At 34.7% G+C, this 22,472-nt stretch overlaps 2 long non-coding RNA genes across 2 annotated transcripts; both read left to right on the forward strand.

Annotated features, from left to right (window-relative positions):
* The first annotated feature begins 15,214 nt into the window (after window positions 1-15,214).
* On the forward strand, window positions 15,215-16,003 carry LOC112794311 (uncharacterized). The gene is made up of 2 exons (XR_011880755.1): window positions 15,215-15,320; window positions 15,617-16,003. It is a non-coding gene; the product is annotated as an uncharacterized lncRNA (long non-coding RNA).
* A 1,137-nt stretch (window positions 16,004-17,140) lies between these two features.
* LOC112794312 (uncharacterized) lies at window positions 17,141-19,476 on the forward strand. The gene is made up of 4 exons (XR_003198802.3): window positions 17,141-17,298; window positions 17,369-17,465; window positions 17,718-17,879; window positions 18,818-19,476. It is a non-coding gene; the product is annotated as an uncharacterized lncRNA (long non-coding RNA).
* The last annotated feature ends 2,996 nt before the right edge of the window (window positions 19,477-22,472 follow it).

A 22,472-nucleotide genomic window follows, 5' to 3' on the forward strand; every position in this document is an offset into this window, starting at 1 on the left:
ATAAAAAATTCCACAAATAATACTCGTATAATTTAGTCACTTTGTTTTAAAGAAAAACATATTTGATATGCATTTTTATTTGCTTGATATATTCATATGTGATATTCATCACTATCTATCTACCTGCGACAATGAGAATAATTAATTAATTTTTTATCAATAATATTAATAGACAAAAATTGAATACTTAAAAAAATAGAAAATAACAAGAAAAAATTCAAGTCTCCTCTCCTCTAAGATGGTAAAATGACACTTTCTTCTCCTTTATTTTATAAATGTACATTTTTCTCCCTTCTAACTTTTAGAAAACCTCCTCTTTAATTCATTTTTAACTTTTTGTATTAACTAATGTTAATTTTATCCATTTTTTAAGAAAAAATAAATTATTTTTAAAAAAATATCCATTAACAAAAATTATATTTTTTATCATTAAATTTTGCTTACCAAAATACCCTTTAATAAATTATTCTTTTATTGATTAAATTTTATTTTGAAAACAATTTAATAATTATCTTATTTTTTTAAAATACCCTTCAATAATTTTTTAATTATTAAATTATAATTTTACCAAAATTTTTGTTAACAATTTTTTTATTACTATTAATTTTTTGATATTTATATATATTATTTTAACATTAAATAAAAAATTTTAGTAAAATTATTTTTTAATATCAATATATATTAATTGTTATACATATTAACAGTGATAATATTTTTTTTATTTAATGTTAAAATATATATATTGATATCAAAAAATTAATAGTAAAATATAAAAATAATTGTTAACAAAAATTTTGGTAAAATCACAATTTAATAATTAAAAAATTATTGAAGGGTAGGTATCTTAGAAAAAAATAATTTAATTATTAATTTTTTAAAAGTTTTTTGATAAAAATACAATTTAATCAATAAAAAAATAATTTATTAAAAGGTATTTTGGTAAGCAAAATTTAATGATGAAAAATAAATTTTTTGTTAATGGGTATTTTTTAAAAAAATAATTTATTTTTTCTTGGAAAACGGATAAAGTTAATATTAGTTAACACAAAAAATTTAAAATGAATTAAAGAGGAGGTTTTTCAAAAGTTAAAAGGGAGGAAAATGTACATTTATAAAATAGATGAAAGGAGAGTATCATTTTAACATTTCGCATGAGAGGGGAGTGAAATTTTCTCAAATAATAAACATGCACGTAATTATTGCAATTATAAATGAAAATAATAATTTTGATATATTATTAAAAAGATTCATTATTAATTTTAAACAATTATTTATTAACCAATCTTATTAAAAATATTTTTTGTAAATAAAATATATATAAGTAATTAACTATTAACTAATCTTATTAAATATGTTTGTTTCTCAAAGATATTATTTATTTCAAAAAAAGAAAAATTACATATTGTCCAAAAATCAGGACAAGAGCTAAAGAAGTTGAGGATTTTTTTTTCTCAAATAAAATAAAAAATTAATTAATTTCCCAAATCTCATTTTTTAATTTTAATTTTCAGGATGCGATAAATTATTTGGGTAATTAGAGCAAGTTCGTCGAGCATCCCACAACTCATGTCAGCCACTAAGAAGCTGTGGGAACCACTCCCTGCAGCCAAACCGACCACCCAATTTGTGCATGTCGTCAATGTTTAGTGGCTTAGTCGAAATGTGCTGCAGGCCACCAAATTGACGTACGACTCGGTCCACCTGATGCCACACGACGATAGCAAAGTAAAACAGCGGACATACAACCGCCGATGAGGCTTCCGCCTCAACTATCGCTGGTAGAACTATATCAATCAACCTGTTCACAACACATATAAATGACGACATTCAAATTTCAAATAAAATAATTATTAAAAGTACATTAAACTTAAATATGTAAAACTTGAATATTCTGCACTTACATTCAGCATCCCAATCCCGTTCAAGGTACGTTTATAATGTCTAAGCCTGTTCTCGCCCGTGGCATTGTCCGGCCAGTACTGAACCCACCTACAATGCCAACCACTATTATTTTATCCCTCAATATAATTAACTTAGTAATAATAACATAAAGGATTATTATAAGTATCTATAATACCTCTCCAGCAGGAAAAATTGACGAGTATCAAAGCCGTCAGGCCGTATCAGCGAAATGCGGTGATAAGGCCAGGACAGCAGCAAGCTGACGCACTATCCCAAATTGCGCTGGCCATGCTCCGTAGCCCGGTACATCTAGCGATACAGCCATGCCTGGACAGCCGAACCCTACGATAACCAAACATACGTCTCAAGGTCCTCTAGTAGTGGGAGCCACCTGATGTGCACCCAAGAGTCAGAGGCATCCGAGAATAGGATACTCTCTATCAGCTGCATGATGAACCTCCTCGTGTACCTCATCAGGCGCTCCTCTGTAGCGTCCTGCTCCAGCTCTCCACAAACTGTGTTTTGGAACCACGTGAGTTTCACCATCCACTTCATTTGTGATTATCGGTCATCTGGGCCCAGACAACCCCGAGTAGCTACTTACATAACTTCTCAATCGTACGTCCCTGATGGTGCTACTCCCACTCACCAATGCACTCACTCATAGGATCACCATCAATGTTGAGCCCCAGCTAGTACGCTACATCTTGCAAGGTGATAGTCATCTCCCCGAATGGTAGATGAAATGTGTGGGATTTAGGTCTTCACCGCTCTATCAAAGTCGAGGCAAGCGGCCAATTGTGCTTGAACTCAACCATATAGGCTACATACTCAAACCCAACTCGTTTGAGATATGGCCTAATATGCTCCGGCGACTGTGCCATCAAATTCTACTTGGTGTGCAGTACCCGAGGCGCCTACCAAACAGAAAAAAACACAAAAAAAGGAACGGTTAGCACATAAAATAAGAGTTTCACTACTAATTAATTATAACAAAATAAAAATCATTTAAAAAATTGTACCACTCTATCAAGCTTGCCAGCAATGTGCTCAACTTGATCCAGTCTATACATCTCACCCTCGTAACCCAACAGCTGCTCCTCCATCTAAATATAATCCAGTAAAATACAATCACAAACACTGAACTCACCTCCTTTTATGTTAACCAAATTATTAAATAAAAAATCTTATTTAATTATTTAACTTGGCTTATAAATTTAATAATTCTAATTCTACCTAGCTAACTAACGCGGTCAACTACCTAATTAATTAATTAATAAATAACTAACTAAACCTTAAATTTTTCAAATCAAAATTTTTCTCATCCAACTTAACTTAATTAATTCTTTCACTAATTACTTTCTGAGTCACAACTTAAACTAATTATTCTAACTAAACTAACAATTTACTTTATTATACTAACTAACATGTTATAGAAAATAAACAACAACTACACTTAAAAACAATTACATAACAAATTTTAACTAACATAAAAAATAATTAACAGTAAATCTAACTAACATGTTATCAGTAACTCTGTAACTCTAACTAACAAACAACCTATAACTAATTACTTTAACTAACATGTCAACCGTTATGCTAATTAAGCTAAAAAAAACTAACTCTATGTAAGCTAAAAATTTGACTATAACTAAGCTATTATTTACTGACCTGGAACTAAGAATGTCGTGTGCAATGAACTTCACGTGCGTCCAAAAGACAGGATAAAAGAGGAAGAGAGTGAATTTGGAAGAGAGATTACAAAAGAATTGGGACAAACACAAATGGTCCTACTGAGTTTTTATAGGATACTGAACTCTACATAAAATTTGCCGGGGGTGCTGTGAACTCTATAATTTATATAGAATTCATCGGAAGTACGACGAACTTGCTCTAATTATCAAAAAAAAAAAAACAAATTGCATCATGAAAATTAAAGCTGAAAAGTGAGGTTTGGGAAATTAATTAATTTTTTTATTTTATTTGAGAAAAAATCCAGAAGTTGAGGTTTCGCAATTTTTACAGAAGTGAAAGACAACATAACATTACTGAGAGGGGGAAAAGGAACAGTTGCCAAAATCATGGCAGAGCTTTACAATTCCACACATGGCTTCCTTCATCTGCTGCTTCTTCTTCTACTCAAAGACCCACAAATTTTGTGCCCTCCAAACTTTCCAGCATAATATTACAGCTTGCTCTAGCCTGCTAGTGGCTTTGATTTGCTGAAAAAGCCTCAAACCAAGCTTTGCCACCATTGATGAAAGAGTCCCGAAGATGACGATGAGAGGTAAGGGTTCAGTGAGCTTCTGTTCCAAATTTTGTGTGCTTCCTTAGAATTGAGAATACAATGGTGAATTGATTTGGTTTGCTGCTAGCATTTGAAACAGACAACGGTTGTAGATGAGAAGCGGTGGTGAAGAAGATGGAGAATTGGCAGGCGATCATGAAGACCTTTTCAGAGAAGAATTTTTATTTTGGAAGGTATAGCTATTTTCCAAATCTGATTTCATAGGATTTTCTGCTACATAATGTATGAGTAGTGTTCGATGGAGGCATGGAAGAAGAGATATGCTATATTCTATTCAGAGGCAACATCATAACTTCTGGACTTGTTGATGTCCATTGCAATTTATCTTCATCTTCTTCTAGTTTAATTGAAAGTATTTTGCTATTCGTTTCAAGAGTGAAGATCTCTTCAATCAAAGGGCTAATTCCACTTTTTTCCAGCATTCATCAGGTCTCTTACCCAGAGGACAAGGAAATCAAGAGGCTGACTAGGTGTGTTCAAGATTAATCAAAATGCATATAGCGAGAGTAACCACATTCACTAAAGATTTTAACCTTACTGGCATCATCATTCTTCCAATTCAAACCTTTCTCAACAATATGACAACCTTCCAAGTTCCAACAAGCTACTTTCGTCCTACAAAGGTAAATTTTCAGCTTCAGCACTACAAATATTGCCATATTTAAAGTATTTACCTTTTAAGATTTCGCTGAGTAGGCAATTAGGTTGAGTAGCTAGTCTCCAGATTGTTTGCTTAATTAGGTTGAGCTCTCAAGTGCTTAAATTCTAGCCCCTTTCCATTTTATTGTGTCCCAACTAATCTAGGACATTCATATCTCTTACACCTCCTGTCCCAAATACTTATCCCAATCCCTAATATTATCAATATTTAATTATCCTACTAATTAGACGCAGATATGATTAGGGGTACTATTATTGAAGAATACTTCTGATTTACTTAAATTTATTTTCTGTCCACTGAAACTTTCATAGTTCTCAAAAAGGAGAAGAATCTTTTCATAGCTTTTCTTTGAGATTTTGTAGTATAGAGTCACCGACAAAGAATAAGTGATTTATAACAAGTAACTTTCTATTCACTTAGATCCCTTGAATTAGCTAGTGTTGTTCCACTTCGTATAGCAAGGTGAGGCCTTTTGCACAAATTAAAAGAGAAAAAGATATGAGGATAAAGGGTTACCTTGTTAGAAGCCTCTAGTTAGTTTAAGAAAACCATATGGTTAATCTTCTACAACAACGGAATAAGAAGCTAAAGTGACTACTTCATGGATCCAATCTATCTACTTTGCCTTAACCAATTTTCTCCAAAATAAATGAAAGAAAATGCTACTCTACGCTGTTATACACCTTGTTATATCTAATTTCAATGTCATTTCATTTTCAAGACATACCATTTTGATTTTAGTTAATGCATATTTTCATGAGCAATTAAAATATTTTTTGAAATAAGTAGCCCTTTAAGGAAAGAACTCTAACTAAGACTAATTAATTTAATTACATAGCCTTGGAGTATATGGACAATGACTTTTGATATAATTTTACAAAAGATTGTATATAAATTGATAGGTCTAACCTGAGTCATATTGTTAGCGCTGAGAACTTTAGGAATGAGATAGATGTATGTATGGTTGAAACTCTTGAGAATTCTTAGCTTCCTCCAACAAATAAACTTTTTACAACCCAAAAGACATTCTCTTTCAACTATATCCTAATAAAACTAGAAGAACTTTGCTGTCATACCATCTTCCTGTGGTGCATTCTGAGTGTGGATACTAAAAGTGGCTCTCTTAACTTCTTCCATTAAAAATAGTCTTTGAAGCCTACGATTCATAAAATTTGTAACCTTACACTCAAAGTCTATAAAGAAAGGTGCATGATCTGTGTAGTCCAAAGAAGAAAAGATGTCTTGAAAATAATCCTCTATCAATGATGCTATACTCAAATTGGTAGTTATAACATCTCCATTATTACCAACCAGCAGCCAAATTTTGTTCCACCGGGTTTGGCACTTCTGGTGAAAAAATTAGTATTATTATCTCTTTCTCTCAACCATTTAAGCCTGAACTTTTCCTTCCAACTTTCTTTCAAGTTCAGTAATTTCTTTTCCACTCGTGTTGCCTACCTCCCTCAATTCTTCAAATCTATTTTCAATATCATCTATCATCTTTTTTAAGTTAGCCCTGCTAATTTGTTATCGATGAACTAATATGTGCCTGTATTCTTTAATCTTATAGGCCAATTTATACATAGTCATTACCACACTACTGTTCCTGGAACTTAAATCACCTCTTGTGAGGATTGAAATAAAAAATGAGTTGCTCATGATCAAAATCAATTTTGGCCAGCTAAAACATGGTTTCATGGGAAAATGATTGAAACCACTCTTCATTACTCAATACTCTATCCGACCTCTCTATCACTAAATCCTCTACTCTCCTCCTATTACTCCAAGTAAAAGATCTCCCTACCATATCAAAGTCAAGCATCTTGTTGTCTCTTATAAAATTGTCAAAAACTCTCAAAAAAATTTAGAATTTAATACCACCACCCATCTTCTCAATTTGATTAGTGATAGTATTAAAATCTCCTAAAATTAAGACTTTTATCGAAATGACTGAGGATAGCAGATAGTTCTTCAAATTACAGTGATTAGGTGCTATCATTACAATTTAAATACACACCTACAAAGCTTCCAACTTTCATTATGAGAATATTTTTTTATTGAGACAACAATATAAAATTCTAAATGTTGTATAATATTATTTTCAATACCTTCCTTTCATTCCAAAGCAAGTCTACCATCTAAGTCTATTGGATCAATCAAATACCAATTTGAAAAATTACATGATCTCAATTTTTCTTTGACCATTTGAGATTGATTTTTAGTCTCAAAAAGAAAACTAACTTCGGGGGAGTTATATTATTTATTGTTTAATCCTTTTTAAGTTATGAATTTTGAAGGGTATCTCCAAACCCTGTCAATTCTGTGTAAGAATCTTAATTTACATAGAATTATAATTTGATGGCCGACGCTCTCTACCTTCTTAATTTGCATCTGCACTTTCTCTAACCAAAGTTTTTTTTGTGGCTTTCATTTTCTTTTTCATTGGCCATTTTCTTTTCACCAACTAACCTGCTTCCTTGCCATTTGCTTCAACCAAAACCCTCTATTTCCTCCTGAAATAGATTCAGTAGTCGTAATCTCCGATTGCTTTTAATTTATTTGAACCAAGATTTCACATAACACCATTTGGGAATCTCCTTGCTCCATGGATTTTCATGCCTTATTTGGATGTTACTATTCTTCTTGCTACTTTTTGTTTTTTATGACTAGCCTTATTACTTCCTTTGTATCTTGAATCATTCATACTCAGTCCAGCGAAACTATTGAGCAACCAAATGGGAGTTGGCTTTCGATGAGGTTGAGATGTTTGTGATTCTACACATCCCCCAACAGAAGAATTACAACCTTCGTCCTTAATCACCCATTTTCTAACCTGATTCGCCTTCACCCATTTACCAATTAAGTCTTCCTTGACATAGATCATATCCTCAATCAGCTTGCTGCAATGCTTTGAATCATGGCCAATTAGAACACAATTTGTGAAAATTGTACCGATTCTCTTGTATCAGAGACCTATTTCCATATCTATTCAATTAGGCTCAACAATACACAAACTATCCTTAATTCTCGTATTCCCGTCAATCTCTACTCGGACTTTTATAATTCTGATTTTTTTACCTCAGACATCAAAGAATCCGATGTCACTAATGCGCCTCTGCCTTTCTTTTATTTTCCTTCCAACATTCAATGTTTTGAATTATTCAGGAATTCCTCAAAATTCAATCCTTATCGAAAAGGTTATGATCTTGTTTTCTTTCTCTTTCTCCGCTTCAGACCATTTTTTGAACTTCAAAACATAGTCTTTGAAGAGCCATAGAGAGACCTTCTTAGCACTTATAGCCTTCACTTCATGATCAAAGAAGAATTAGAATTGATTATCCCCTAAGTTAGCCGCCCAAAAACTCACATGCCTATCCTAAATAACCCTTAATGCATTGTCTAATATGCCTACTCTAAAAGTTTTTTCAGCGAATCACCTCCCACAAAGGCTCCAAAAATAAGCGTCCAAACCCTTTGAGATATCCTTCTCTTCCAAAAAATCAACCCTCCATCCTCTTCTTCAACCCTCCATACGTTTTACTATGATCAATTTTGTCCTGTTTTCACGATAACTTGATTTAGATCTGTAGAAACATAGCAGATTTGTTTCATTACAAGCATTGATAATTTAAATTTCAAAACTCTAAAAGAGTATTTAAAATCCTATTAGAGCATTAAAAATCCAAGGTGGACATAATTAACTACTATTTTTCTTATCAAATATGTTTTACATAAATAAAAATCCCATGAATCATACATACATAATTTATATATTTTATTAATTAAAAAATATTTTTATATTATTTTTTTAAAAGTTATTAACAAATCTCATGATAATTAATCTTTAATTATTAACATACATCTTCATTAATATATAATATTTTTTCAGGATTGTTACACATCAAAGTATTTTTTATTTAAATTCATCCAAGTAGGTTTAACACCAACAAAAACTACTATTATTAAAAGAGCGTGATTACATGCGTTGCTTCTTCTTCTCACGCTCGTTTATGCACGGAGCTGCTTCGTCTTCGCCTTCTTCTTCGTGTTCCTCCTCCTCCTTCTTTTTCGTATTCCTTTTTCTTCACGTGTTTTTTTCTTATCGTCATTCTTTTATTGTTGTTGTTGCTATATATTTTTTTCTTCCTTCTCTCCCTGGTGAAGAAGCAGTAGAAGATGAAGAGGAAGAGTTTTGAATTGTGTAAAACATAAATAAACCGAAATTATATTTAGAATGAACCCAAATTATATTCAAAATGAACCAAAAATTAAATTCAGAATGTAAACTTGTTTCAAAACAAGCACAGACTAAATGCATCTTATTTAAATTCAGAATAAATCGAAATTACTTAATGATTGTGACACACAAATTTAATTTGAAAACTGTAATACCCGGTCTAACCAAAATCAATTAAATAATGATTTAAGTAGGAGCGAATATGGTTGGAAGATTTGGCGATTGGAATTTGATGATTTCAATGTGATATTTGGATTCAGTGAATTTTTCCGAGTCGGAAGACATAGTTTTCTGCGTAAAAGCGCGCAGTGGGATTTTGACCGGCAGTACCGGCTGAGACCTGTCTGGTACTGCAGCTGAGAAAATTGATTATGAGTAAATAATATTAAGAAATGAGGAATTATGATTAGGGGAGGTAGAAATATTTAAAGTGCGATTTGGAGCGCTAATCTTAAAGGTTTTAGCCCAAAATTGGACCAACGGACAAAAATAAGTGAACTGGGCCTAAGTGGGCCCAAGACCCAACATATATAAACATTAGTTATGAGCATTTCAGCTCATTTTACCCTAAAGAGAAGGGTTGGGGCGCTGAATTGAGAAGAGGGAAGAGAAGAGAGAAAACCTAACTCTCTTTGATCTTCAAACCACCATAACTTGAGCTACGGAGCTCCGATCGACGAGCCGTTTGCGGCCACGCGTCGCTCTTCTCATCCTCTACAATTCTATCTAAGTTTTGTGGTGAGTATTCCATTCATCTCTGCCCAGTTTTCGAATTCTCCTCTGTTACACGTTTTTGGGAAGTTAGTGTTGAAATCTTGTGATTTTGGGTGTTTAGGGATACTCCAACATGGATTCTAAGTGGGTTCTATCCCTACTTCATATGGGCTGAGGTAAGAAGTGCTCAAACCCTTGTGATTTGTCATTTTTATGAGCCCTAGGTTGATGTATGTATGTGATATTGGTTATGTTAGTGTATTTGATGATCTTGGTGCACAATTGGAAGATTGGTGTTGCTTGAGGAGCTTTGGTAAGGCTTGGGACTAAGATTGGTAGAGACTTCTAAAGAAGAGGCTCAATTGATTTGGCTACAAGAGGTACGGTTTAAGTTTCATTTAAGTACCGTGTGGTGTGATGAGAATTCCTAGGCTAGATGCCCCTAGGATTAAGTTTGGATTGTGTAAATGGTTGGTGCTAATATGCATAGTTGGTATGTAATGTGAATTAATGATTGGGTTGAGAATTGTGTGGCCTTGTATGCTTGGTGTATTGAAAATTTGATGTTTTGGGTAATGAGTATTGATTTGTGATTTATGCATTTAAATTGTGAAATTGGGCCGGAGGCCGTATATTTTGGGCCGGAGGCCGGAAAGAGGTAAGGAAGGTAAGTTGATGTGTGCATTGTATGATGACACAAGTGATTGGATGAATTTCATATAATGAATATATGAATGATTGTGTTGGTTATTGAATAATGAGGTTTGAGGAATTGAAGTGTGGAAATTGGTAAATTTTGGGTGAAATAGTATAGATGAGGTATGTTTGATTTTGGTTGAGATATATTATGTGGTCATATATGTGAGTATGATTATTGATGCCTTGATGGTATGATAATGCATGAGAGATATGTATGTTGTGATATATGCTTGAGAAATGATTAAGGTTGATTTGGGGGTGAAACCACGTGATAGTGATTATGATATTGATTATGTATAATGATGGTTGATTGGAGATAGTATTGTTGGAAATTGAGATGAGGAAGGATGTAAGACATGTTGATATGTTTGTAATTTAGCCATTTACTTGGAATGGGTAAAGATGGTTATATGATGGTTTTGTGATTCGTGGTAAAGTGTTAATGTATGAGTTGAGGAGGCTTGATGTTGATTTTGGGTATATTTTGATTGGTTTCAAAAAGGGTTGAAATTGGCATGTTTTGGTTGATTTTGAAAAGAGTTGAAAATGGCTTGTTTTGAAAATGGCACTTTGTGGTTTTATATGAAAACATAGTTTTTGGGCATACTTTGACGGGACATAACTTGGACTACGGATCTTTGTTTTGTGCCAAATATGTTTAGAAATGAAATTGGATCCGGGATGTCCATGCCGTTCGAAGAACGGGTGAAAAACGATTTAAAATGAGGAAGTTATGTCCGTCGGAAGATTGGGGGTTGAAGCTGTGAATTCTGCAGTTTTTAACTTAGAAAATTTTTAGCAGAATAACCCCTTGCGCGTGGGCGCACTTGGCGCGTACGCGCCGATCTTCCAGAAAACGCCATCCACGCGTGCGCGTGATGTGCGCGGGCGCGCCGATAGTGCTGCACCCAAAGCCCAGCCATTTTCCAGAGAGTTATGCCAGAACTGTGCCGGTGTTGTGCCTGGGGCACGAGAACACCCGCGCGTACGCGTGGTTGACGCGTGCGCGTCGATGGGCAAGTTTGGAATCCACGCGTTAGCGTGCATGACGCTTACGCGTCGATGAGTTTTTGAGGCCATCCACGCGTGCGCGTGGAGTGCGCGTACGCTTGGCCCTGTTTTCATCCCAAAGTTGATTTTTGAGTTTTAAAAGCCAAATCTCATACTTTTAAGCCTCCGATCTCACCCCTTATGTATTGAATCATTATGATATGCCTAGCTATTAGAAAAGGGCTAGTGAATGAGGCAACTTGCGAGTGAAGCAAGGGGAAAATGAATAATCAATGAGGATCATTGAGGATTATGTGAGATGTGGAGGATGGTGGTGGAAGTGCTTGTTATGCCATTGGCCGAAGGGCCGTAATTGTTTATGAATTGGCTGGTTCTGGATTGAACCGTGAGCCGGGATAGCTGTGTATGCTATGAATATTGGCTGGTTCTGGATTGAACCGTGAGCCGGAATAGCTGTGTATGCTATGAATATTGGCTGGTTATGGATTTAACCGTGAGCCGGATGGCTGAAATGGATGTCGATCCATGGATGAGGATTCATGCATGTTTATGCTGAATTATTGATAATTGTGAATTGCACTTCCACTATCTGAGATACGAGTTTCCCTGGGTAGTAGCAGTGGCTAGTCCACTTGCTCCGGGTATGAGACGAAAAATGATGTTTATGATAAATGAGTTAATTATGGAGTTTTGAATGAATGTAACTCAGATACCTGGGTAGTAGCAAGGGTTGTGGTTCGTCCCGCTTGCTCCGGGTCAATGCTTGTGTTTTCTCTCTGGTTGTAAGGGTGACAGGGCACCGATACCCTCTAATGGCGACAGGGCGCAGATACCCTCTAATGGCGACAGGGCGCATATACCCTCTAATGGCGACAGGGCGCAGATACCCTCTAATGGCGACAGGGCGCAGATACCCTCTAATGGCGACAGGGCGCATATACCTTCTAATGGCGACAGGGCGCATATTCCCTTTAATGATATTAATACGCAACAGAGAGACTGTGCCCGGGTTAGCTACCGGACACGTCGGGTTGGCTTGATAACCGACAGATGATATCATCAGCCATAGGGCAGGCATACATCATTTGCATATGTTTGAATTGTTTGGGTTTGCCTATTTGTTTTGGATTTCTATATCATATATGCTATGTTACCTGATTACATGCTACTTGTTCTACTTGTACCTTATTTGTGTATTACTTGACTGTATTGCTTGTGTTTGTACAACTGAGAGATCCCTCATGATGGTGTTGGTGGATGTTGGGGGCTGTTCTTGATGAGATGAATTGATAATGCGATTGCATAATGATGATGATTTTTGAATGAGATCATTTGAGCCCCCCTGGGTGGACGTAGTGATGTGATTTCACTAGTTCCAGGCGAGGGTATGATGTATTGATATAGAGATGCTGAGGCAGAGCAACTGGTAATGGTTTTGCTTAATGATTCTGAGTCTGATTCGTGAAAGAATCAGCGGATTGGGAAAACATGTGTAACATGAACTAGATTTAGTATCCCCTTACGACAGATGCCTATTTATGGATTAGTGAGAATCTAGGCTGGATACTTGGTGAAAAGGAGTTTAGGATGCTTAGTGAGTTTTTATTACAGTGCATTGTATTTGTTTGGCACTTTTACCGTACTGGGAACCCATGGGCCCGGGGTTCTCATTCCGTATATATCTCTTGTTTTTCAGATACAGGTCCAGGTGCTCAGAAGTGAGCTGTGGTTCGTCTGAGAGCCGGCGAAGATCTTTATTTTCTCTACTTGTGTTTTGCTTAGAATCTCTCCACCTTTGTTTAGAAGATATTATATTATGTGTTGAACTATTTTGGAACTTGCCTATAGAGGCTCTTATGTTTCCTTCGGGAGAGATTAGGATGTACTGTTGTCAACTACTTTCATACTGTACCCTAGCCGGCCTAAACTTCGCGGGTCGCGACTAGTGGCTATTTATTTATGTTATATATATCTATCTGTTATCTATCTCTTAATCTCCTTTATGCCTTGTCCGTATATCGCTTTGGCTTCGCGGTTTAACTTTTCGTTGTCGAAACGTGAGTGATACGTCTTCGCGATTTTATTTCTACTCCTTTCAGGCTTCTCGATTAATACTCCTTTTGAAATTACCTATATTTATATATTAAAAATCCACCTGAGAGTCGTACCACCGTAATATCATTGACTTATGACTCGAGCATAAGGATCTGAATATTAGGGTGTTATAAAAACAAACACAAATAAAATTGAATAATGAATAAAAACACATCCAAATCCATCAAGTGATTTTGCAACATTATGTGTTTCTTCTTCTTTATTTGATTAGATGAACAAGACAAGAAAAGAAGAACACGATGAGAAATTTGAAAAATTTTTTCTTCTTATTTCTTCCTTTTTGTATGATTTTTCTTGATTTTATTCCTCTCAAGATAGTGAAACAAGAAGAATCATAACAAAATAATTCACTTAGAAATGAACCGAAATTATATTCAGAAATGAATTGAAATCATATAATTTCAATTCATTTCTGAATATAATTTCAGTTCATTTCTGATATAATTTCAGTTTATTTCTGTTCTGCACAATTTAAAACTCTTCTATCTCACCTACGGCTTCTTCACATGGAGAGAATGAGGAAAAGAAAAAAAATACACCAGCAACAACAACAAAAGAATGACGATAAGGAGAAAATACGTGGAGAAGAAGGAACGCGAAAAAGAAGGAGGAGAATAAGGATGAGGAGGAGCATAAACGAGCGTGAGAAGAAGAAGAAGAATTTTGGAAAAAGAAGAAGAAGAAGCGTGGAGCCAGAAAAAGAAGAAGAGGGGCGTGCCTTTAAATTTATTGAATAAATTTAGATGTTAAAATTGTTCCTCTAAATTATTTGGATAAATTTGGATACTAAAATTGTTTGGATAATTTTTTTTTTCTACAAATCACATTGAGAAGAAAAACACACAAAAACTGATGCCACTACGTGCTAAGTCAACATATTTAATAACATAATGATGAATATTAATTATGACATGACCATCTTGATATTTCTCAAAAAAATTTTTAACGCCAACTAAGCAACATTTAATTTTTTAATTCGTATTTGAATTTAGAATAAATAAATCCTACATATAATTTATTTATAGTTCAATTTGGATCTTGTTTCCCATATTATTAATAATATTAAATTTATAATTCAATACAGTCAAACGACATAAATATGTGCCTGAAAAAAGAATGCAAATAAAATTCCTTTGTTACCCATCTGCAAAATTATGATCCAGTCAACCTGAAAATATAATAAAAGATTAAATATTATTTTCTTTTTAAGATGAAAGTTAATGCTTAATTTAGTAAAACTTTTTTATGATGTATTTGATAGATAAAAAATATTATGTATTTGTATTTGTAATTTTTAAAAGTTAAAAGATACTTTTAAAAATACCAAACAAAAAGTTTTTTAAAATTTATCTGTGTTTATCAAATTTTAAAATTTTAAGTATGACCTTGTTAGTAAATATCTAAATTTATTCTTATATTTATGTTCATTACGGTGTTTTAAATTTTGAAATTGATTTTCTCAAATATAATTATTGTTTTTTGTCGTTTTCGCAACATTTTAGTCAATTGAGTGTCATTGTGTAACTATAAAAGACACACCAAAATAATGTTGAAATACAATAGAAAAATTCTAAAATTCATCGAGGCAGCATTTGATTTCTCAAAAAGAATGGCTGCCATGAACAACAAAACTATGAGCATCATACTCCTCTTCCTTGCCCTCTTTTCTCAATGTAATTACTTTTTACTTTTCAAATGCACGGATTTCTACTCCCTTTTTCTTTTTTTTTCTTTTTCATTTTATTGTGAACTTGAAATTTTCAAATATCCACAGCAACTATACTACGTATATATTAAGAATTAACCACTAATAAAATACAAAAAAATATATTAAAAAATATAAAATAATATATACCCACACAATTTGAACTAATTTAAAGACTGGTTTTTTATGTGTATATAATATTTTTATTATGACTAATAATTTTAATTTGTTTGTTATTTTGGTTCAAATATATGTGTATTTCAGGCTATAGCGAGTGTCAATTGAGTGATCTTAAGATTGAACAGAAACAAACAGGGGCCAAAGTCAAAGGAAAGCAAGAGTGGCGAGCTTTTATAGTCACCGATTGTATATGTACTTTTCCCCTTGTGGTTTTAAATTGTTCAGGATTTCAAACTGTGGAGCCTATTGACCCTTCATTGAAGATTCAGGGGAAACTTTGTGTTATTGCTGATAGTAACCCTATCACGAGATTTCACCCTGTTACTTTCAGATATGCATGGAACTCCTCTTTTCTCTTTAATATTGTTGGTGGAGAAATTGCTTGTCCCTAATTTCTCAATGCCCAAAAATCTACTTGTATTCTTATATTAAGTAATTAAAGAATAAAACTTTCGTGAGGTTGAAAGAAAATTCTTTAGAAAACAAGTAGAATTAGAAATAAAAATAGAAAAATAGTTTGTATTTGAATATATTTATAAAAATACTCTTTACTAGAATCAAAAGTTGGATAAATAAAACTAAATAGGATGAATATTATATATAATATTATCTTATTTTTTTTACACAACAATTATTTTATAATAGCATTTAAGAATTATTATTTTTATATTATACCTAAGCTATCAATTCTCTTAATATATTTAACTTATTAATTAATGTTCATATCTTGACGACCTGACCCAAGCAAATAAGAGTTAGGCCCAATGAATACAAAATGCCCACCAATAAAGATGGACTTCACTACATACTCGATTCTTTGAAGAGGTCGGACAGAAACATACAGGCCCAGTTCTACTTGACTAAACAAGTAACTGCCTCTTTAAGCCTTTCTAATTGGCTCTATCACCTCTAGAAGGTAGATCCCAACAAACTTCCACAATAAGAAAAATGCTTATCTATCGAAAAAGATGGAACTACTCCAATAATGGTGGTTATCTTTCCTACTATAAGTACTCTGGCACCTCCTAGGTATAACACACGTTCCAATCTACTAAAAACCTGTTTAAAACCCTTGCTAACTTAAGCATCGGAGTCTCTTGCAGGTACCACCCCTCACCTTCTCACGAGAAACTCAGACAGGCAGCACTCTGGCGGATCAAGTCGGACGTTGTCATACAAAGAGATCTGGACCTTACGTTCAGACCCAAATAAACGTTTTAGGTAACCCTCAGAACATTCGCGCCGTTGCTGAGGACCTGGAATTCACCCTCTGACCAATGGCGGACTACGAGCTCAAAGATGACTATATGGCGTTTGAGTCTGAACCAGAAGACTAGTCAACGGACCAAACCCTTTTGCTTTCCCCTCCATCACCACATCATGGCTAGAGCTGGGCAAAAAAATCCAAATATTGGATTTTAAACCCAATCTAAACCAAACCATTTTAAAAAAATCAGTTTTTTAAAAAAAATCTAAACCACGTTGCATCAATTTTATGGTTTGGTTTTTTAATCCAAACCATGTACCAAATTAAATCCAGATCCGGATCCAAATCCAAATTAGGATCCAAATTTGGAAAACCCTAATTTGGTGAACACAGTTCACACTACGCACAAATCAAACGCGCTGCTCCTTCAACGGTGTGAGTCTCCGTCGCAGGCCATCACCGCTGGAATCTTCCAAATCAACACTTCCGTCGTCAGTTTCTGCCACCTCGTTGATTCTCTTGGAACCATTAAAGACACTCCCGACCACTGCCAGAAGCTGTACGCTTAATTTTCCATTTTTTATTGAGAATTGTTTTCTTGTAAGGTAAATTTTATTTGTTTTTTGTAGGCACAACACGAGACAGAGGATATTTAAGCTGGTGAAGGATATTTCTACTAAGCTCAAGTCATTGAGTGAATTTGATCGCCATGCTTCTAGTGCTAATGTATAATTCACTTCTCTGATCTTCTTTACCTTTGATGTTATAATTTCGTTAATTTGTTGTTTATTGCATTTTTCTGCTTCATTTGGAACTTCGAATTGATTTTTTTTAATTTGGAAATTTCAAAACAAAAATTCAAGTTTCCTTGAACTTGAATTTGAACCCTAGGAAGCTACTTCGTGAATGGCAAGTCGTTATTCTTTAACTATGTTGCAATTTAGAAGTTACTTAATTTTTCTTTCCATGAAATTGCAGAGATTAGTTCAACATCAACCAACCCAACACCCCACTTCGGAGGAATTGAGCATTGGGAAGATCAAGTTCAAAGATTTCGATTTGGTTATCAAGTTCACTATTACAAGTTTGCAGTTATCTTGTTCATGGTTAACTTTTGTCATAAGCCTATCAAAACCAAAGGTAAGGAAAGAAGAACTCTTATCTTATTATGAACAGCAGGGACCCTAGCTAGAGAGTAGTCATTAATGCACAACTTACACCATCTATTAAAATGATCCTCATGTATCTCAGATCTGTTTATGGTACATAAAAAAAGGAAAAATGCAGCTAGAGAAAGTGTTAATCCTTAAGAACTGAAGGAAATGGTAGATGAAGTTTACTTTTACGTTTAGGTTCTACACCTTTTCAATATATGAATGAATTTGACTCCATAATTACTGTAAAACAAAATCCGCGTTGTGTTTGGGAAAATGGAAGTGTTCTGGACATAGTAGAATTCAAATAAAAGTTGAAAAGTTAAAGGCATAAATATCATAGATTATATTCCAAATAAATTAGAGATAGCTTCAATAAGTATATCCTGGAAGGCTGGAATCAGGGATTCGTCTATCCAATCTCTATTTTTTATTATTCTATTATTCTGTTTGATATGATTGGCCAATGCCTTTTTTTTAACTCTTAACTCTGGTTGGTTTCCTCATCATAGATTCATAGACCAGCTTTTCTTGAATTCTTTTTTTGGCTGCCCTCACTTTTATAGGACATTTGAACTTTCTTAGCCTATTTATCTATTGATAGGACACAATGATGTAGATTGATCCATGTAGACATGCTTTACAACAAGACACAGTGGTCCATGTAGTTTGTAGATAGCTCATCTACTCTAATGGAAAAAATAACTGGTTGATTTTCTAAGGTTATGGCGCTTTGCAATATTTTATGCATTAATTTTTTAGATTAGCCCATTGATGAGCGGATAATTTGTACGCTTTTTGGCATTGTTTTTAGTATGTTTTTAGTATGATCTAGTTAGTTTTTAGTATATTTTTATTAATTTTTAGTTAAAATTCACTTTTCTGGACTTTACTATGAGTTTGTGTGTTTTTCTGTGATTTCAGGTATTTTCTGGCTGAAATTGAGGGACCTGAGCAAAAATCTGATTCAGAGACTAAAAAGGACTGCAGATGTTGTTGGATTCTGACCTCCCTGCACTCGAAGTGGATTTTCTGGAGCTACAGAAGTCCAATTGGCGCGCTCTCAACGGCGTTGGAAAGTAGACATCCTGGGCTTTCCAGCAATATATGATAGTCCATACTTTGCCCAAGATTTGATGGCCCAAACCGGCGTTCAAAGTCACCTTCAAGATTTCCAGCGTTAAACGCCGGAACTGGCACCAAAATGGGAGTTAAACGCCCAAACTGGCACTAAAGCTGGCGTTTAACTCCAAGAGGAGTCTCTACACGAAAATGCTTCATTGCTCAGCCCAAGCACACACCAAGTGGGCCCGGAAGTAGATTTTTATGTCATTTACTCATTTCTGTAAACCTTAGGCTACTAGTTCTCTATAAGTAGGACCTTTTACTATTGTATTGGTAGACTTTGGTAGCTATCTTCATTTTATGCTATCTTAGATCATTGGGAGGCTGGCCATTCGGCCATGCCTAGACCTTGTTCTTATGTATTTTCAACGGTGGAGTTTCTACACACCATAGATTAAGGTGTGGAGCTCTACTGTACCTCGAGTATTAATGCAATTACTATTGTTCTTCCATTCAATTCCGCTTGTTCTTGTTCTAAGATATCACTTGTTCTTCAACTTGATGAATGTGATGATCCGTGACACTCATCATCATTCTCACCTATGAACGTGTGACTGACAACCACCTCCGTTCTACCTTCGATTGGGTGAATATCTCTTGGATTCCTGATTGCACGATGCATGGTTGATCGCCTGACAACCGAGTGCTCGCTTGACAACCGAGCCAACCATTCCGTGAGATCAGAGTCTTTGTGGTATAGGCTAGAACTGATGGCGGCATTCAAGAGAATCCGGAAGGTCTAACCTTGTCTGTGGTATTCTGAGTAGGATTCAATGATTGAATGACTGTGACGTGCTTCAAACTCCTAGCAGGCGGGGCGTTAGTGACAGACGCAAAAGAATCGATGGATTTTATTCTGGCCTGACCGAGAACCGACAGATGATTATCCATGCTGTGACAGAACATAGGCGACGTAATCACTGAGAGGATGGGAGGTAGCCACTGACAACGGTGAAACCCTACATAAGCTTGCCATGGAAAGGAGTAAGAAGGATTGGATGAAGATAGTAGGAAAGCAGAGAGACGGAAGGGAAGGCATCTTCATGCGCTTATCTGAAGTTCCTACCAATGAATTACATAAGTACCTCTATCTTTATCTTTATGTTTATTTCGTTCATCACCATATCCATTTGAGTCTGCCTGACTAAGATTTACAAGGTGACCATAGCTTGCTTCATACTAACAATCTCTGTGGGATCGACCCTTACTCGCGTAAGGTTTATTACTTGGACGACCCAGTACACTTGCTGGTTAGTTGTGCGAAGTTGTGTTTATGCCATGGTAGTGAGCACCAAGTCCTTGGCGCCATTACTAGGGATTATTAGAGTTTTGAGAAGTATTGATCACAATTTCGTGCACCACCCATCATTTTAATTTTAATGTTAATGCTGAGTTGTTTAAGACTTAAGAGTCCAATAATCTAGATATGCTGTAGTAATTCGTTAAATATGTTCTAAAAATATACAAATATTCATATCACTACCTGAGATTAATGCATCTTGACATTCATTCGTGTTAAAATTCTATTTTGCAAATATCATGTTATTTTATTAAAATACAAAAAATCAATTCATATTCAGTTTGAGAGTTGGATTGGCTTAAACACATTTGTTTAATACAGTATTGGAATAAGAACTTACCTAATAAAGAATCACTTTGTTAATATTGGGTATTAGGTGAAAGCTGTTGTTCAGGAGAAGAAAGAAGAATTAGTTCTTGACAGCAGCTTAGGGTCCTGTCCAATGCAAGAGGTAAACAAGGTGTTCAACATTACAATGAAGTGTCTTGAACCAGACCCTTTGAATAGACCAAACATGGCTGAGGTTGTCAACTTGCTTGAACAAAGCAGTATCATGCAAACATGTTACTACAACATTGCCATGTACACTTAATGACATGTCACCCTAATTTTGGAATGTATGCTGTAGATATGAATTTTGGGATTCTAATTCTTTTCCCTTGGCGGGAGGGGGATTCCGAGGCAGGATTTGATGCCCTTGCCTATTAGTAATTCAACATCAATAGGATTTTTTTTTGTAACTACAGAGAGATGTTGATATGCAATGTAACAATGTTATTTGGAAAACCAAAAGTTGTCCAACAATTTTTTTCTAAAACAGTTATAGTATGTTTTCACTTATTACAAATAACATTCTTTTTATGCATTAACCAAGTGAAGCATATATTTGAACTGATATACTAACAAAGTGTGTCCTTCTAGAGAAGTAGTACGTCTATGGCTCTAACATATATAGATTAGCTATTGTCATTAGATTTATAAAGAACCAAATTTTAGTTGTAATGAACCTATACACTTTAAAATAACTTTAGTATTAATTTTACTTTTAAAAAAATTATGGTTTGAAAATTGAATTTCTAAAAACTGGTTTTAAAAGTGGATTTTTTGTTAAAATATCTGGTTATTGAATTTTTAAAAACTAGTTTTAAAATTGGATTTTTGGTTGAAGAAACTAGTTTTAAAAATGAATTTTCAAAAATTGGTTTTAATACTGGATTTTTGGTTAAAAAATCTGGTTTTAAAACTGGATTTTATAAAAAAAAAAACCGAATTTTAGATTTGGATTTAAAAAAAATCAGATTTAAAATCGGTTTATAAATAAAACCGGATTATAAATAAAACCGGATTTTAAACCGGTTTATAAGTAAAACCGGATTCAAATTTTAAAACAGGTTTAAAATCGATTTTTTTAAACCGATTTAAAACTGGTTTCTCTCTTCAATCCAGTTTTGGTTTGGTTTCATAAACCATAAAATTGGTTCTGAAGTGGATCCAGTTTGGATTTATAAAAATCCAAACCATGCCCACCCCTAATCATGCCCCCCACGGGGAAGGGACTTTTGAAAATCCTCAAACAAGAAGGATTCAGTCCGAGGTCCACTATCCCGAAGCGGAGGATCCACCTCAAGCGATCGAGATCCTAGATCTCGTCCATGGTCAAGGAGATCGGTTGCAACAGCTCGAACACAAGGCCGAACGATAGTGGGAGACAAAACGGGAGCTACGAAAGGAAGTAAGGCGACGAAAGGAATTAGAAGACAAGTTACAGAAACTAGAAGTTGACATACAAAGAAGGACTACTCGAACAGAGCGTGATGAAAGTCCATTGAGAGGACAGGATCCATTCACAGAAGAGATTGTGAGGGCTAGAGTTCCTCGGAACTTTAAATCACCCGACATGGATCTCTACGACGGAACGTCCGATCAGAGTCACCATCTCAGGAACTTCAGATGCAGAATGTACCTGGATGACGCTTCTGACGCAACTCGTTACAAAGCCTTCCTGACTACTTTAACGAAGGATGCCATGAAAATGGTTTGATGGCCTGCCCCTCAGGTCAGTCACTAGTTTTAACGACCTGACCGGAAAGTTTCTGACCAGATTTTCCATCTAGAAAGACAAGACAAAGCACGCCCCGAACCTGCTAGAAGTAA

The sequence above is a fragment of the Arachis hypogaea genome, chromosome 4 (genome assembly GCF_003086295.3).
Source record: "Arachis hypogaea cultivar Tifrunner chromosome 4, arahy.Tifrunner.gnm2.J5K5, whole genome shotgun sequence".
In the NCBI taxonomy this organism is placed as follows: domain Eukaryota; kingdom Viridiplantae; phylum Streptophyta; class Magnoliopsida; order Fabales; family Fabaceae; genus Arachis; species Arachis hypogaea.